Consider the following 18,765-nt stretch of genomic DNA (forward strand, 5'->3'; position numbering starts at 1 on the left):
AAAATGTGAATACAAAAACTGAGTAGTACAGGAGTTCAGAGGACTCTCAGAAGAGTTACATCTAAAACAGAAAGTAAAAGCCAAAAGATTTAGACTGAGTCTTGAACAGAGGGGAATTACATAAGCACAGAGTAAGTATATGAGCAAAATATAGAGTAAGGAAACACAAGGCATATGTGCTGATTGGTGAGTATTCCAGCTAAAATGGTATATACATCAATAGTTCCTAAAGTGTGTCCTCAGACCAGGAGCATGAGCATCACTTGTTAGAGATTCAAATTCTCAGGTCCCATCTCAGGCCTACAGAATCAGAAACACAGAAATCTGTGTTTTAACAAACTTCCATGTGATTCAGATGCACAAAATATTTGAGAACCACTGTTACAAAAGAAGGTGGAAAAAGAAAAATCTATAAAAGTAGGCCATAACTACAGTTTTACCCTTTGGAAAAGCCATGAAAATTATTTCAGATAAAAATCAATATTTTAAATGAAAGAGAAAAGTTACGAGGTCGAGATACTCCAGTGATGAGTTCAATTTTACATATAAAAGGTACTATTCAAAGAGGCATTAAAGTGGAATGGTTTAACAGGCAGATCAAAATACAGGACTGAAGAAGAGGTTAAGGCTAGGTTATAGGTATAGGAGTAGAATATATGAAGTAATTAATTTCAAAAGAATTTCTAACTTGCTACACACTGCTAGTTCCTAGGGACACAACGATGAATAGAAATGGACTCTGCCATTGCTGCTGACAATTTATAATCTAGATCAGAGGGTCTCAAACTTTTTAGTATCAAGACTCAAAAATTATTGAGGACCCCCAAAAGCTTTTATTTGTATGGGTTATATCTATACTTACCACATTATAAATTAAAACTGAGAAATTAATATATGTATGTACTAGTTCATTTAAATAACAATAAACACATTGCATATATTTTTATAAAGAACATATTTTGAAAAACAAAAAAAATCAGCAAGAAGAGTGGATTTCTGCAAATCTCTTTATTGTCTGTCCCTGTTAAGCTGGAGTCTCATGTCTGCTACTGCATTCAGTGTATTGGAATAGATCACTTTGGTTGAAGTATGTGAAGAAAATCTGGCCTCACACAGTCAGGTAACTGAAAAAGTATTTCAATAAATTTTTCAGATAATTGTGGATATTTTTCTTTGATACCACACCAGAACTCAACCAGGGATAGTTTCTTAACAATCAGTTGCAATGTGGTATCTGAAACCATATCAGTGAACTTTTCGCACTCTATACACTTGGAGAAAATTAGAGTGAAGAAGGCAAATAACACCTATTAAGATATAATGAAAATAGTTTTGGCTTTGAAGGTCTCCCAAAGGATCTCATAGAGCCCTCCAAAGATGCACAAACTGTGCTTTAAGAACTGCCAATTTAGATTGACAATCCAGGTAATAGTTTAAACCTCAAAAGTAAATAAGCACATAATTTACATGGAGCACCTTTTGCCTAGCTCCTTTTCACCCTTCAACTAGCTGCTGCTCATTTATCAACTCTCAGCTTAAACACTCCCTAGAACACCATTTGCACAACTCTCTCCTACTAACTACAGAGGTCCCCTGTTAGGCATTCTCACTGCATTTATCACATGATAAATTTTACTTTTATTTATGAGATTTTTTTTTTCTCTTTTGCTTACCTAATGCTACTCTATATGTTTCTCAAGGGCTCAGATCATTAGAATGTCTACTTTTGTTCACAGTTATATCCCCAGCACCTCTCCTACTTTCTAAGATCTATCCTCAATATAGCAGTCAGAGTGTTCCTTTTAAAATCTAAGCCAGACTGGCAGCCAAAATGGTGGAGTACAGAGACTCTGAGCTCACTTCCTTCCATCAGCACACCAAAGTTACATCTACTTACAGAGCAAATATCTATGAGAACAACCTAAAGACTAGCATTAAAAAATTTCCACAACTAAAGATATAAAGAAGGAACCACAACAAGATAGGTAGGTGGGGCAGAAACATGGTATAGTTAAGACCCACACCCCCAGGAAGGTGACCCACAAATGGGAAGATAATCACAACTGCAGAGGTTCTCCCCAAGGAGCAAGGGTCTGGAGCCTCACATGGGCTGCCCAAACCAGGGGTTCTGCATGGGAAGGACAAGCCCCCACAACTTTTGGCTTTGAAGGCCAGTGGGACTTGTCTATGGGAGAGCTGGAGGGCTGTAGGAAACAGAGATTGCACTCTTAATGGGCATGCACAAAATCTCACATGGTCTGAGGCCCAGCACACAGGCAGTAACTTGAACGGACCCTAGGTCAAACCTACTCACTGATCTTGGAGAGCCTCCTGGAGAGGTAGGAGGCAACTGGGACTCCCATTGGAGACAGATGCAGACAGCAGCCATTTGGGGGAGCTCATTCTACCCTAAGGATACTGGTGCTGCCAAGCACCATTTTGGAGTTCTCCCTCTAGTCTATTAGTGCTGGGGGCTTACCCACCCACCAGCAGGCCAGCACCAACCCCAGGACCCTCCAGGTCACACAGCCATCCACCCCAGGACCTGGCCCTGCTGACCAACAGGCCAGCAGTGACCACAAAAGGCAGGGACTGGCAGCCAACTGGGCAGGGGCCAATATTACCTACCAGGGTGTCCACAGTAGTTGGCCCTGCCACAACAGAAGGGCCTATGCAGCCCACATAGTGAGCACTCCTAGAGCATATAGCTCTGGTATGAGCTATATACTCATACCAGAAGAGAGTATGTCTCATAGGGCTTCTCTTACATAAGGCCACTTCTCCAAGATCTGGAAACATAAATGACCTACCTAATACACAGAAATAAACACATAGAACTAGGCAAAATGAAGAGACAGAGGAATATCTTCCAAACAAAGGAACAAGACAAAAACCTCAGAAAAAGAATTAAAGTAGAGATAGGCAATCCACCCAACAAAGAGTTCAAGGTAATAATCATAAAGATGCTCAATGAACTAAGGAGATGAATAGATGAACATATTGAGAATTTTAACAAAGTGAGAAATCATAAATAAAGAACCTAATAGAGCTGAAGAACACAATAACTGAAGTAAAAAATACACTAGAAGGAATCAACAGTAGATTACATGATACAGAGGAATGGATTAGCAAATGGAAGACAGAATAGTGAAAATCATCCAAGTTGAACAGAAAAAAAGGGGAAAAAATTGTTAAATGAGGATAGTTTAAGAGACCTCTGAGACAGCATCAAGCATACTAACATTCACATTATAGGGGTCCCAGAAAGAGAAGGAAAATGGGCAGAGAAATTAGTTGAAGAAGTAATGGCTGAAAACTTCCCTTACATGGGAAAAAGACATCCAGAACCAGGAAAAACAGAGTGCCAAACAATATGAACCCAAAGAAGTCCAAGACACATTATAATTAAAATAGAAAAAATTAAACATAAACGCAGTTTCAAAAGCAGCAAGAGAAATGCAACTAGTTATGTACAAGGGCACTCCCATAAGACTCTCAGCTGACTTTTCAGCAGAAAGTTGGCAGGCCAGAAAGGAGTAGCACAATATATTCAAAGTGAGGAAATGAAAAATCCTAAAACTAAGAATACTTTACCCAGCAAGGTTATCATTCAGATTTGAAGGAAAGAGAGTTTTACAGACAAGCCAAAGCTAAAAGAATTCAGCACAACAAAACCAGCTTTAAAAGAAATATTAAAGGGACTTCTCTAAGGGGGGGAGGGGGGAGTTCACAAGTAGAAATATGAAAATTATAAAAGAAAAAATTATAAGAGAAAAAATCTCACTGGTAAAGACAAATATACAATAGGTAGTATATTAATCACTTATAAATCTAGTAAAAATTAAAATTAAAAAGTAAAATCATCGGGGCTTCCCTGGTGGCACAGTGGTTGAGAATCTGCCTGCCAATGCAGGGGACACGGGTTCGAGCCCTGGTCTGGGAGGATCCCACATGCCGCGGAGCAACTAGGCCCGTGAGCCACAACTACTGAGCCTGCGCGTCTGGAGCCTGTGCTCCGCAACAAGAGAAGCCGCGAGAGTGAGAGGCCCGCACACCGCGATGAAGAGTGGCCCCCGCTCGCCGCAACTAGAGAAAGCCCTCGCACAGAAACGAAGACCCAACACAGCCAAAAATAAATAAATAAATTTATAAAAAAAAAAAAAGTAAAATCATCTATATCCACGATATGTAGTTAAGGGATATACAAAACAAAGAGATGTGAAATATGTTGTCAAAAACATTACACAAGGGACTTCCCTGGTGGCACAGTGGTTAAGAATCTGCCTGCCAATGCGGGGGACACAGGTTCGAGCCCTGGTCCAGGAAGATCCCACATGCCGCGGAGCAACTAAGCCCGTGTGCCACAACTACTGAGCCTGTGCTCTAGAGCCCGCAAGCCACAACTGCTGAGCCCACGTGCCACAACTACTGAAGCCTGCGCATCTAGAGCCTCTGCTCTACAACAAGAGAAGCCACCGCAATGAGAAGCCCGCGCACCACAACAAAGAGTAGCCCCTGCTCGCCGCAACTAGAGAAAAGCCCGCGCACAGCAACAAAGACCCAACGCAGCCAAATTAATTAATTAATTAATTGATTTTTAAAAATTACACATGGTGGGGGAGGAATAAAAATGCAGGGTTGTTAGAATTCATCAACTTAACATAATCAGATACGTTGTATATATAAACCTCATGGTAACCAAAAACCAAGTTATAATAGATAAACTCAAAAAGGAAAAGGAATCCAAAACAGAAAAGGAATCCAAACATAATACTAAAAATTAGTCATCATATCACATGGAAAGAGAGAAAAAGAAGAAAAAAAAAAAGAACTACAAAAGCAATCAGAAAACAATGAACAAAATGGTAGTAAGAACATATCAATAATCACTTTAATTGTAAATGGACTAAATTCCTCAATCAAAAGTCATAGAGTGGCTGAAGGGATTTATTTATTTATTTTTAAATATTTATTTATTGATTTGGCTGTGCTCGGTCTTAGTTGCAGCATGCAGGATCTTCACTGCAGCACACAGGATCTTCATTGCCACTGTGGGACCTTTAGTTGCAGCATGCAGGCTCTTTTAGTTGCAGTATGCAGGCTCTTTTAGTTGTGGCATGCGGGATCTAGTTCCCTGACCAGGGATCGAACCCAGGTCCCCTGCATTGGGAGCACAGAGTCTTAACCATTGGACCACCAGGGAAGTCCTGGCTGAATGGATTTAGAACAACAACAAAAACAACCATAACCATACATATGCTGCCTACAAGAGACTTATTTCAGATCTAAAGACACTCACAGACTGAAAGTGAGGGGATGGAAAAAGCTATTCCATGCAAATAGAAATGAAAAGAACCTGGGGGAGCAGTACTCAGATCAGACAAAATATACTTTAAATCAAAGACTGTAACAAGAGACAAGGATATTACATAATGACAAAGGGATAAATTCAACAAGAAGATATAACTGTACGTATACATACACACAATATAGGAGCACCTAAATACATAAAGCAAATTATTACCAAACACAAGGAAAGACATTGACATTAACATAATAGTAGGGAACTTTAAAACCCAATTATATCAATAGACAGACAATCTAGACAGAAAATCAATAAGGAAACACAGCTTTAAATGACACATTGGACCAAGTGAACGTGATATATGTAGAATATTCCATCCAAAAGCAGCAGAATACACATTCTTTTCAAGTGCACATGGAACATCCTCCAGGATAGATCACATGCTAGGCTATAAAAGAAGTCTCAATGAATTTAAGAAGACTGAAATCACATCAAGCATCTTTTCCAACCACAATGCTATGAGACTAGAAATCAACTACAAGGGAAAAAACTGCAAAAAACACAAACATGTGGATGCTAAACAAAATGCCACTAAACAACCAATGAGTCACTGAAGAAATCAAAGAGGAAATTAAAAAATGCCTGGAGACAAGTGAAAATGGGAACAGGACAATCCAAAATATATGGTTTGTGGTAGAAAGGAAGTTCTAAAGGGAAAGTTTATAGCAATAAAAGCCTACCTCAGGAAACAAGAAAAATCTCAACCAAACAATTTAACGTTATGACTAAAGGAGCAAGAAAAAAAAGAACAAACAAAACCCAAAGTTGGTAGAAGGAAAGAAATAATACAGATCAGTGTGGACATAGATGATATAGAGACTAAACAAAAATAAATAAATGAAACTAAGAGCTGGTTCTTTGAAAAGATAAAATTGATAAACCTTTATCCAGGCTCATCAAGAAAAAAAGAGAGAGCCCAAATAAACAGAATCAGAAATGAAAGAAGAGATGTTACAACCGACACTATAGAAATGCAAAGGAGCAGAAGAGATGACTACAAACAATTATTCCCCAATAAAATGGACAACCTAGAAGAAGTGGACAAATTCCTAGAAATGTAAAATCTCCCAAGACTGAATCAGGAAGAAATAGAAAATATGAGTAAACTGATTACCAATAATAACATTGAATCAGTCATAAAAAACTAACAACAAAAGTCCAGGACCAGATGGCCCTACAGTTGAATTCTATGGAACATTTAAAGAAGAGTTACCACCTATCCTTCTCAAACTATTCCAAAAAATTGAAGAGAAAGGAATACTTCTGAATTCATTTTACAAGGCAAGCATCACCCTAATACCAAAACCAGACCAAGTCATTCATCACAAAAAAATAAAATACAGGCCAATATCACTGATGAACACAGATGCAAAAATTCTTCAGAGAATATTAGCAAACCAAATTCAACAATACATTAAAAATTCATACACCATGATTAAGTGGGACTTATCCCAGGAATGCAAATATGGTTCAATATCTGCAAATCTATCAGTGTGATACACAGTAATAAATTGAAGAATACAAATCATATGATCATCTCAGATACAGAAAAAGCTTTTGACAAAATTCAACATCCATTTATGATAAAACTTTCCACCAAGTAGGTACAGAGGGAACATATCTCAACATAATAAAGGCCATTTATGACAAACCCACAGCCAACATCATACTAAATGCTGAAAAGCCAAAAGCCTTTCCCACTAAATTCAGAAACAAGACAACAATGCCCACTCTTGCCACTTATATTTAATATAGTACTGGAAGTCTTAGCCACAGCGATCAGACAAGAAATAAAAAGGTATCCAAATTGGAAGGAAAGAGGTAAAACTGCACTATTTGCAGATGACATACTTTATTTAGAAAACACTAAAGTCTTCACCCCAAAAGTATTAGAATAAATGAATTCACCAAGGTCACAGGATGCTAGATTACTATTCAGAAATCTCTTGCATTTCTATACACTAAAGATGAACTATTAGAAAGAGAAATTAAGAAAACAATACCATTTACAATTGCACCAAAGAGAATTTAATACCTAGAAATAAATGTAACCAAAAAGGTAAAAGACCTGTATTTGGAAAACTATGAGGTTGATTAATGAAATTGAAGACATCACAAACAAATGGATAGATAAACTGTCCTCATGGATTGGAAGATATTATATTGTTAAAATGACTATTCTACCCAGAGCCATCTACAGACTCAATGCAATCACTATCAAAATACCCATAGTATTTTCCACAGATCTAGAACAAATAATCCTAAAATTTGTATGGAAACACAAAAGACTCTGCATAGCCAAAAGTATCCTGAGAAAGAACATCAAAGTTGGAGGCATCACACTCTCTGATGCTATACTACAAAGCTACAGTAATCAAAACAGTATGGTACTGGCACAAAAACAGACACATAAGTCAATACAACAAAAGTGAGCCCAGAAATGAACCAACACTTATATGCGCAATTGGAAAAGACAGCCTCTTCAATAAATGGTGTTGGGGAAACTTGACAGCTACTTGTGATAGAATCAAACTGGACTACTTTCTCACTTCATACACAAAAATAAAGTCAAAATGGATTAAATATGTAGATGTAAGACCTGAAACCATAAAACTCCCAGAAGACAGCATAGGCAGTAGGCTCTTTGACATTGGTTTTAGCAAGGTTTTTTGGATATGTCTCCTCAAGCAAGGGAAACAAAAATAGCAAATGGACCACATCAAACTGAAAATCTTTTGCACAATGAAGGAAACTATCACCAAAACAAAAATCAGCCTAGTGAATAGGAGAAGTTATTTGCAAACCGTATATACGGGGTTAATATCCAAAATATACAAAGAATTCATACAACTTAACATAAAAAAAACCAACCTTATCTTAAAAGTGGGCAGAGGACTTGAATAGACATTTTTTCAAAGAAGACATACAGATGGCCAACAGACATGTGAAAAGATGCTCAACATCACTAATCATTAGGGAAATGCAAATCAAAACCACAATGAGCTATCACCTCACACCTGTCAGAATGGCTATCATTGAAAAGACAACAAATACCAAGTGTTGGTGAGGCTGTGAAGAAAAGGGAACCCTCATGCACTGTTGGTAGGTTTGTAAATTGGTGCAGCCACTATAGAAATAGCATGGAGGTTCCTCAAGAAATTAAAAATTGAACTGCTGTACAATCCAGCAATTTTACTCCTGGGTATTTACCTGAAGAAAATAAAAACACTAAGTCAAAAAGATATCTGCACTCTAAGGTTCACTGCAGCTTATTTACAATAGCCAAGATATGGAAGCAACCTAAGTGTCTATCAATAGACAAATGGATAAAGATGATGTTGTATATATGTAAAGTATGAAAAAGAAAAGAATGAAATCTTGCCATTCTTGACAACATGGATGGATCAGAAAGTGTTATGCTAAGTGAAATAAGTCAGAGAAAAACGAATACCATATGATCTCACTTATATGTGAAATCGTAAAAGCAAAACAAACTAAAATAAAAACAGGATCAGACATACAGAAAACAAACAGGTGGTTGCCAGTAGGGGAGGGGTGAAACAGGTGAAGGTGATTAAGAGGTGAAACTTCCAGTTTTATAGTAAGTCATGGGGATGTAATATACAGCTTAAGGAAATATTGTAATAACTGTATGGGGGCAGAGGACTAGACTTATCATGATGATCATTTCATAATGCATGCAAACATCAAATCATTATGCATTATACCTGAAACTCATATTGTACGTCAATTATATGTCAATAAAAAATTAAAACTTAAAAATCAAAGCCGAAGTCAGATCATATCATTTCTCTGCTTAAACCTTCCAGTGGCTTCCCAGCTCACTCCCAAGAAAAGCCAAAATTGTCAACATGGCCCACACAGCTTTGTATAATCTGATCTCTGCTACCTCTCTGATCTTATATCCTACTCATCTTCCCATTGCTTACTCTGCTGCAGCCACTGTCATCTCCTAATGCTCATGGAACCCTCTAAGTACATTCTTACCTCAGAATCTTTGCTCTTATAATTTCCTCTGCCTGGAACATTTTTCTCATGGACACTACCTCACTTCACTCAGATCTGCGAGGGTGAACTTACCTGGAAACAGTGTTGCCACACCAGGTTCATTTTTCCAGATGCACGGCAAGCCAAGATACTGAGACATGAAGGTTCACAGTGAAGAGAGGGTTTATTTGCAAGGCAGCCAAGCGAAGAGACAGAGAACAAATCCCAAATCTGCCTCCTGGAAGTCAGGAGCTTGGGGGATATTTATAGGATAACGAATAAAGCTGCAGGGAGGTCTGAGGCGTGGGGAGTATGGGAGGTGTGAGGAAAGGTAATTGGGAAAAGGTGCGGTAATCGTCCTGCACAAGTGAGACGAGGTTATGGGTCTCCGAACGTGCTGAGGGTGGAGTTTTCAGCCCTCTGATGTAAAGATACGTCACGAGCAGGACACTCACGCATGCCCAGTTGAAGGGTCGGTGGTCCTATCCGGTCTCAACCAGCTCAGTTTGAACTAGACACAGCTGACTCTCAGCTTAGCTGAACTAGAGGCCGTTGACTCCAAGTTCCTGGAAAATAATTCAAGCAAACATATTATTGTTTAGGCTATGTGCAGCTTGGGAAGCATGTAAGTCTTAAAACAACCTTGATGAGTGAAGGCAGGTGAAATGAATTTAACCCACAGTTTCAATAGGGTCTTTGCAGATGTAATCAAGAGGTCATTAGAGTAGGCCCTGATTCAATGACTGGTGTCCCCCAAAGGCAAGGGAAACTTGGGCATAGAGACAAAGGTGACAATGCCATGTGAAGACAGAGCCAGAGATTGGAATGATACATGTACAAACCAAAGGACATCAGGGATTTCCAGCCAACATGAGAAGCTAAAAGAGCGGCATGGAACAGATTCTTCCTCAGAGCCCACGGAAGGAACCAACCCCACCAACACCTTGATTTCAGATTTCTAGTCTCCAGAACCGTGATCGACTACATTTCTATGATTTTAAGTCACCCAGTTTGTGGTGCTTTGTTAGAGCAGTTATAAGAAACTAATATAATACTAATTGTTTGAATAAATAAAGAAGACCCAAATCTCCCATGCAGAAGTATTCCAAATAATTTATGTATATACTTCATCCTCGAAGTGAAGTAAAACCCTCCCCCACTCCTTAAGTGTGGGCTGCAAATAGTGACTACTTTCCGAAGAGTACAGATTGGGGTATGGGGTGTGGAGTAACTTTACAGTGGAGAAACTTAACAAAAGTCAACATCAACAGTGATAAGTCATGATGGTAATATGCACCCATGATACGATGTGATGAAAATGATACTGTACCTCTATGGTCTTCTTTCCAAAAACTCATAACCCCTGTCTAATCATGAGAAAAACATCAGATAAATCCCAAGGACCTTTTACAGAATACCTGACGAGTACACCTGAAACTGTCAAGGTCATCAAAAACAAGGAAAGTCTAGGGAAATAAAATAAATTTTAAAATAAAGCAATGGCTGAGAATCATAGAAAGTATTTATTCAGTATCACTTCCTACCAGGTACTATTACAGGTGCTAAGACTAAAATGATTGCTGAAACAAAATCCCTGCTCTGAGTAGTTTACATTCACTGTAGTTCTTAAAAACAATGAAAGGCGTTAAGTTCCTACCTGATCCTCAACATACAATTCCAAGTACACAACCCAGCGACTCCAGGACTAGGACTAGACTGTCTTCACTGAAAACATGTAAGCAGATTAGCCTACTCCTACAAAGGGGTAGGTAGACGCGCCCAAGACGGCCAGTACCACAACAAAGGGATGTTTCCATACAGAAGCCACAGAATTTAAAGAACAGGATTTTCTTCTCAAGAACAGGCCTTTTTTGATCACCCCGGGGTTACTGGTTTGTAACAGTCTTGGCAAAGGAGGAAGATATGCTGAAAAAAAAAAAAAAAATTTCCTGACTGCTAGCAAAAATTCCTGGCAATTTTATAATACAGAAAAGGGAAATTTCTTTTAACTGGCAATTATGAAATGCTTAAACAAAGTAGGCACAGGGATAGATGCTTTGCATAAATTAGCCCTTTCAAACTGGCTGCTAGTGGAAAAGCTCTCTCTCTCTCTCTCCCCCAGCCTTCAATTTACCCATTAACAGCATCATTAAACACCCTTATTCCAGGCACCTGTGAGTGGAGCTGGGGCTACACAGCCCTTGCCCTCGGGGAAACTACCCAGATGCCTTCACTTCACCCTGGTCCCATTCTTTCCAGTCTTTGCCACAATCCCAGAGGTATTTTTCTGCCTCTACCATAATCTTAACGTGCCTTTCCTTCCTTCACATTTACTTAGAATCTAGGCACTACAATTTCTGATTTACCACATGATTCTTCAGTTGTAGTTTTCTATCATATCTAATTACAATACTGAAATGTTGTACTCTACTGTGGTATGAAATCTGACATTCCCTGTGAGGATGGAGTAAGGAAGAAATTAATGCTTATATTGAATTATATTTTACAGCAGCTATTATGAATGACAGAATCCCAGTTAATCAATAAAGTACCCCTCCCCCAGGACTGCAACTTCTTGGAATATTGCCAGTTGGTCATTTGCTCGATTGAACCTGGATTAAATGGATATATCTGGAAGAATACAAGGTGACAAATTTGATAAAATAAAAATAAAACTTGAACAAGTAAGTGAACATTAGAGAAATTGAAATGGTGGCCAAAGATACCTCCTTCCAAAAAGCTAAGGGCCAAGAATATTTAACAGATTACAAAGCTGCTCAGCTTATTGCCTGAGGCTAGTGTAATCATGATTCCAAAACCAGATAACAATAGAAAAAGAAAAAAAGTATATACTACTCATATTACTTATGAATGTGGGTATAAAATTACTTTAAAAAATAACTAACTCCAATAATACATTTCAAAATTACATCATTTGGATTTTTATCCCAAGAATGTAATGGTTTAGCATCAGCAAAATCTATCAGTGTAATTCACCATATTCATATATTGAAATATAAAACTGAAATTGTTACCTAGTCCAAGTTCACTCTGCTTGCCGCACAACAGGCCAATAAATTGGAGATGAGGTGTTGAGGCAGGGAATACGACTTGATTCGGAAAGCCGGCAGACCGAGACGATGGCAGACTAGTGTCTCTGAAAAACCATCTTATTGGGGTTTGGATGTCAGTTTCTTTTATAGGAGAGGGGGAAGAGATGGGGAAGTAAAGTAAAAGGCCATAAGTTTTGCTAATATACCCTGGAATGGCCAGCATTGGGCGGGGGGAGGGTGGGGGGAAGGGGGGTGGTCAATTTCTTCTTTCTTGCAGCCATCCACCGGTGGACAGGGTCAGGATGCTTCCCTGAACAAAGGCACTTTGGTTTAACATTCAGGCAGAGGGGCAGAGTTCCCAGAGGCAGGCCATTATGTATAGACAGTATCCTTTTAGTGAACAAAAGCAGCGGAAAGCAAAGGTTAAAGTAAAAGAAAGATCCAACATGTAGTCAGATTTGGCTCTTCCCTGTTACAAAATGATTATGGCAAATGATGCAAAAGTATGTAGTATTTATTATTAAAAGTTCATAAAAGTCTAAGGAATAAAGGGACCTATCTCTGCTTGGTGAACCAACAGCAAAAATTTACATAGTAAACCTACTTTAAATGTGTTTCCTGTAATAACATAGGTAAGATAAAGCTGACCCTTATCACCACCACTGATTAACAGATTATTGGAGGTCCTGGAAAACACTAAGAAAAATAAAAGGAGACACTGAACAAGAGAAGAAAGAGTGCTAAGGAGAAAATAATGAATGTAATACAGCAGATTATGAGAATAAAAGACAAAACCCACATGATAATCCCAATAGACACAGAAAAAGCATTTGACAAAATCCAGTGCCCATTCTCAACAAATGAGAAATAGAAACAAACTTCCTCAACCTGATAAAGGGAATCTCTGTAAAGCTTACAGTTAATATTGTACTTCATGGTAAGAGTCTGAATGCTTTCCCTGTAAGATTAGGAACAAGGCAAGGATATCTACTCTCACAATTTCTATCCAGCATCCAACTGGATGTTCCAGCCAGTACAATCAAACAAGAAAAAGAAAAGACATCCAGATTGTAAGGAAAGAAGTAAAACTCTCTTTACCTGCATATGTGATATGATCCTGTTTGTAGAAAAGTCTAAGGAATCCACATACAAAAAAATTATTTGAACTAAGAAAGGAATCTGCAAAATCATAGGTTATAAGATCAATTTACAAAAATCAATCTTATATACTACCAATAATCAATCTGAAAATGAAATGAATACAATTCCATTTGTAATAGCAACAAGAAGAACAAAATACTTAGGAATAAATTTAACAAAAGCAGTGGGAGACTTGTACACTAAAAATTACAAAACATTTTTGAGAAAAATTAGAGAAGATCTAAATATAGCTGTCTTCCAGTATTTTCGGGAGATTGTTTCCAGAGCCCAGTTTCAGATACCAAAATTGAGGATGCTCAAATATCTTACATAAAATGCTGCAGTATTTGCATATAACCTATACACATTATCCCATATTCTTTAAATCATCTCTAGATTATTTATAATACCTAATACAATGTAAAGGCTATGTAAATAGCTGTAAACACAATGTAAAGGCTATGTAAAGAGTTGCCAGTGCACAGCAAATTCAAGTTTTGATATTTGGAAATTTCTGAAATTTTTTTCATGTATTTTCAAACCCCAGTTGGTTGAATTCATGGGTGTAGAACTCAAGGATACATAGAACCAAGTGTGAATGGAAAGAGACATCCCATGTTCATAGATTTGAAGACTCAATATTGTTAGGATATCAAATTGATCTATAGTTTCTGTATAATCCCTATCAAAACCCCTGCAGCGTCTTTTGCAGAAATTGACAAACGAATTCTAAAATGTACAGGGAACAGGAAAGGACCAAAACTGCCAAAAAATTTTGACCAAGAAGAACATTTATTTTTAGGTTACTGAACATATTTTCCTTTAATGCTATGACTATATTTATAGTAGTTGCTTTGAAGTCTTGGTCTGCTAAGTCAACATCTGGACCCACTTGTAGTCATTTTCTGTTGACTTCCACTTTTCCTGAGTATGGGTCACACTCTCCTGTTTCTTTGAATGTCTAATAATATTGGGTTGGAAATTAGACACTATATAATAATATGGTGTAGTGACTTAGAATTCTGTTGTGTTCATCTGCAGATTGTTGTCTTTTTATTCTCTTGCCTAATTCTCTCTAGGTAATTCACTTGCCTAAATTCAACTTGAAAATTTAGTATGCTCTGTGTTATGTAACTGCTGATATATCTGTTCTAATCTTATGGTTTATGGTTACTCCTATATTAGCTTGGGGCACACCCTGTGCCTGCATAATTTCAGTCATCCAAGGATTTGGACAGACATTATACTCATATTTGAGGACTCACTCTAAAGTTTTCTTGCTTCTAGGGAGCAAGGAGCCCACTTCCCCCATCTCAAGATAATATACAATTCTCAGGCTCTGTTCTCTAACACTTCAAGCCCTAAATTTTCAACTTTATCTTGCTCAAACTGCACACAGTTGGGAAATGCATTTGGTTAAAAAAAAAAAAAAAAAGCAATTCACAGCTCTTACTCTGTGAAGTTCTATTTTTCAAGTCTCTGTATTTTTTGCTATGTTCCCTGGAGGCTACTCCATACATGGGTTTATCTGTCACCCAGGAATTTAGATTCGGGGTCTTATTCTTTATTATTGTCCCACTCAGAATTTCTCCTTATATTTCCAGCTGCTTTTTCAACTCTGAAGTCTAATCTGGCACCTTATCTAGTAAAACTGTGATTTACAACTATGTTTTCCCAGCTCTGTAGCCTTGGGGATTAGGAATAACCTTCAGGCCAAGCTCTTCTCAGGTCAAGTCATAACCTTGCAATTACCCCTTCTAGCTGCAGTTTTTCAAGAGAAAACTTTCTTCTGGCTTCTATTTCCTTTGCTTTCCAGTACCTTTAATTCATTGCATTTAAAAATATTTTATCCAGTTATTATGATTATTATCTGTTGTGTGGTTCACATAATCATGTCACTCCACAGCCATTTACTAGAAATTTCCCTGCTTCCTCTGTACTTTAAATTTTCCAATGTGTTGGAACTTCTTTTAAATTCTATTAGTGGTCACCTTTAAAGGCATTTTTTAACTTATATTGCTTTCTGTTAAAGTTGATATTAAGCAATATATTTAAATGCTCCCTGTTTAGGACCATTGGCATAGAAGGAGAGGGTGGTCAGTGGGAGCAGTGTGAATGGGCTTAGGAAATTTAAATGGTTTAGAAAACTGTAAAAGTTCAGAATAGGCATCCCTGAAACGTTCTACTTTGGTATGAGGATTATTGTGAGCTACAGAGAAACTACTGCCCCTTTCTTAACTACCTAGAAGAATTCAAATTGGGGATTTTTCCCAGAAAAAAATTTATTACCAGAGATCAGTTTTATCTTAGTGGCCCCATCTATATGGCAGGACAAACATCTAATTACCCAGTATCTGCTCTTCTTTTTATCTTCCTGTGAATGACCCTCCTGCCCTTGAGAGCACCAGGACCCTACCCTATTCCTTAGCTAAGAATGGCATACATACCTCACTTTACCTTTCTATCTCTGAACCTCTCATGTATATGGGGTTCCTGTACATACAAAATTAAATTTGATTTTTCTTCTGTTAATCTATCTCATTAATTCTTAGACCAGCCAGAAGAACCTAGAATAATAGAGGAAAATTTTCTTTGTCCTCAACAGAATTTAAAAACAAGAATAAAATCAACTTAAAGTTGGTCTGCTTTGTATTATTACCATGCACTAGCAGTTCTAAACAATGCCATTAATTCAATACTCCTCATCTCTCTCGGTATGCCATTGTTGTTAAAACACATTTTAACCCCACGTCCTCCTCCCCCACCTAGTTTTCAGTTTTTCATGACAATATCTGAGATTTGAGGCCTAGGTTATTATTGTGTTATTGTATTTACACCATAAAACTTCTTTCTCAAGATAAGTTAATAACAAGATGTATCACAATTGCTTACATCTAGCTTTGTTTGGGCTGGTTTCATGCTCAGCCCCATTCTTTTTACATTCATGTTCTCAGCTCTGGTTAACAAAGTCTGAGGTGAAAAGTCTAGATTATTGCTATTGTGTTGTATTTACATCACATATTGCCTCTTTCAAGATTAGTTATATAACCAGATCAACCACAATTAATCATATTTAGCTTTGTTTTTTGTATTTCCCCATTCTTGAGCTCTAAATTTTGCTTCATCTATCAGTGATTTTAATCAAGAAAAATATGTCATTACATATAAGAAAATGCCTTTCCTTTACCCTCACATATAAAAACACTTGGGTATAAAATTCCAAAAATACAATCTTTTCTCATTATTGCTATAGACTTTACTCATTGTCCTCTTATACTTAATATTGCAAAAGAAATCCAAATCAGCCTGATTTTTGTCATTCTGTAATTAACCCATTTTCCTACCTCTGTGCTTGTAATATTATTTTCATCCTAATATTTGAAAATACTGCAAGCATGTGTGTTAGTGTAGGTCCCTTTTCATTTATTTTTGCCTAGAATGCAATGAGCTTTTCAATCTGTATACACAGGTGTGAGATTTGAGGTTGGATTAGGGAATGCTAAAGAAGCTACTAAAATTTCAGTGGCAGAATAAAAACCAGAAGGGGTAATTTACTGTGTGTGTGTGGAGGGGGGGGGGGTTAAGTTTCCCCAAGGGAATCTGATAATAGGAGAGCTAATATTTTTAAAATTTAAATTTCAGGAAATTTATATTGCTAATTTCGTATTATTTGTACTGTATTGCTAACTGATAATATTCTATGAGATCATTTGGACAATGTTACTGACCGTAAATTGAGATAGGAAATATAATTGGAAGTAAATTCTTAGCCTAGTGTTTAAGGAAGGCTCAAAATGATTAGTTATGGTATTAGATTTGATCATTTTAGAAGTTTCAGAGGACAACCCTAATAAGAAGGAACAAAAACTGAGGAAGTGGCAAAAACTGAAGAAGCAACCATATAAAGTTATGGACAGGAATTCTCTGATATTCCTTTCATCTCTTTTTCTCCGAAGGAAATAAAATCATACCTTTGATAAACCAGTGGGCAAATTTTAAGCCCATTAGTTAACAGGGAAAAAAAATAGTTTTTTTAAAAAAAACAGAGGAATGTTAGCTTTTAGAGAGAAGAAATTGAATGTTCTTTTCCATTCCTCCCCCTAAAATACACACACACACACACACACACACACACACACACACACAAACACACTCATGCCACCGTCAGAAAAATGACTGTTACCACTGACTAGGCATTGGGACTCTTAATTGGCCACTTTCAGTTGGTAGTGATCACTGTACATGGTTAAAAGGTTTAACAGAGATGTGGACACTTTTGTCACCTTTCATACTACTATGTGACTGAAATAGTAAAAAGAGCTGTGCTGGCTCAGCCAGCCTTCACTTTTTCTTTCTCTCTACCTTTTTTAGACTCTTTTCATCCTGCAACTGTAGAACTTAATCCCCTTGCCCCCTCTCTCTCTTTCATTGTCATGATCTTGAAAAGATTAGATAGGAGCATCTGGAATAGTTTTCCTGTCCATATAATCACTCTTCTTCAGAATGTCTACCATATGCACAAGGCTAGACATATGGTGGGTGCTTTCTGATATCTTTAAAAATGAATGAATGTATAAATAAATCTGTCATCAACTAGATTTTTACTTGGGACTCCTGAACCACTGTGGCTTTCCAAACTCTAAAACTATCTTCTTTCCTTTCTTCTATGTCCTGTTTTTTAGGTAATGTTTATATATGATATTCTAATGTTTCTCAATTCCTCTGAAACAAAATAATAATTCTCACTAAAAACATGGGAATGCAGGTTAAAATATAATAGTAATCAATTTTTTGCTATACATCTTATGAAAGAAAATAAAAACTATTATTTGTGAGTAGAAAGCAAAAAATCAAACTGGAAAACAACTTATAACAAAAGTAGAGAAATGTTAATATTCTCACTATAATCAGAATTTAACCAATTTTTTAAATCATAAAGATACTTGAACTACCATAGATAAATGGCAAAAGGAGAGAGAAAATACATGGAAAAGTATAAGTGGGTCAGAAACATGAAAGATATTCAACCTTACTAGTAACCAAGGAAATACCAAATAAAATAGGATGTAAATTCCTACTGTCTATGCTCATAAGTGAAACAAATGCACCACTCTGGTGGAGGTTATTGATAGTGGGGGAGGCTATGACCTTTCTCTCAATTTTGCTCTGAATCTAAAACTGCTCTAAAAAATAGTTTAT

General features: G+C 37.2%; 1 long non-coding RNA gene across 1 annotated transcript in view; it reads right to left on the bottom strand.

Annotated features, from left to right (window-relative positions):
• Positions 1 to 18,765, bottom strand: part of LOC309624754 — a 134,047-nt gene that overhangs the window by 63,105 nt on the left and 52,177 nt on the right. The window contains exon 2 of the long non-coding RNA XR_014242113.1: positions 9,829 to 9,939. This is a non-coding gene — a long non-coding RNA (uncharacterized lncRNA). The remainder of the gene's footprint in view (positions 1 to 9,828; positions 9,940 to 18,765) is intronic.

The sequence above is a fragment of the Balaenoptera borealis genome (assembly GCF_965194805.1).
Source record: "Balaenoptera borealis genome assembly, chromosome: 2".
In the NCBI taxonomy this organism is placed as follows: domain Eukaryota; kingdom Metazoa; phylum Chordata; class Mammalia; order Artiodactyla; family Balaenopteridae; genus Balaenoptera; species Balaenoptera borealis.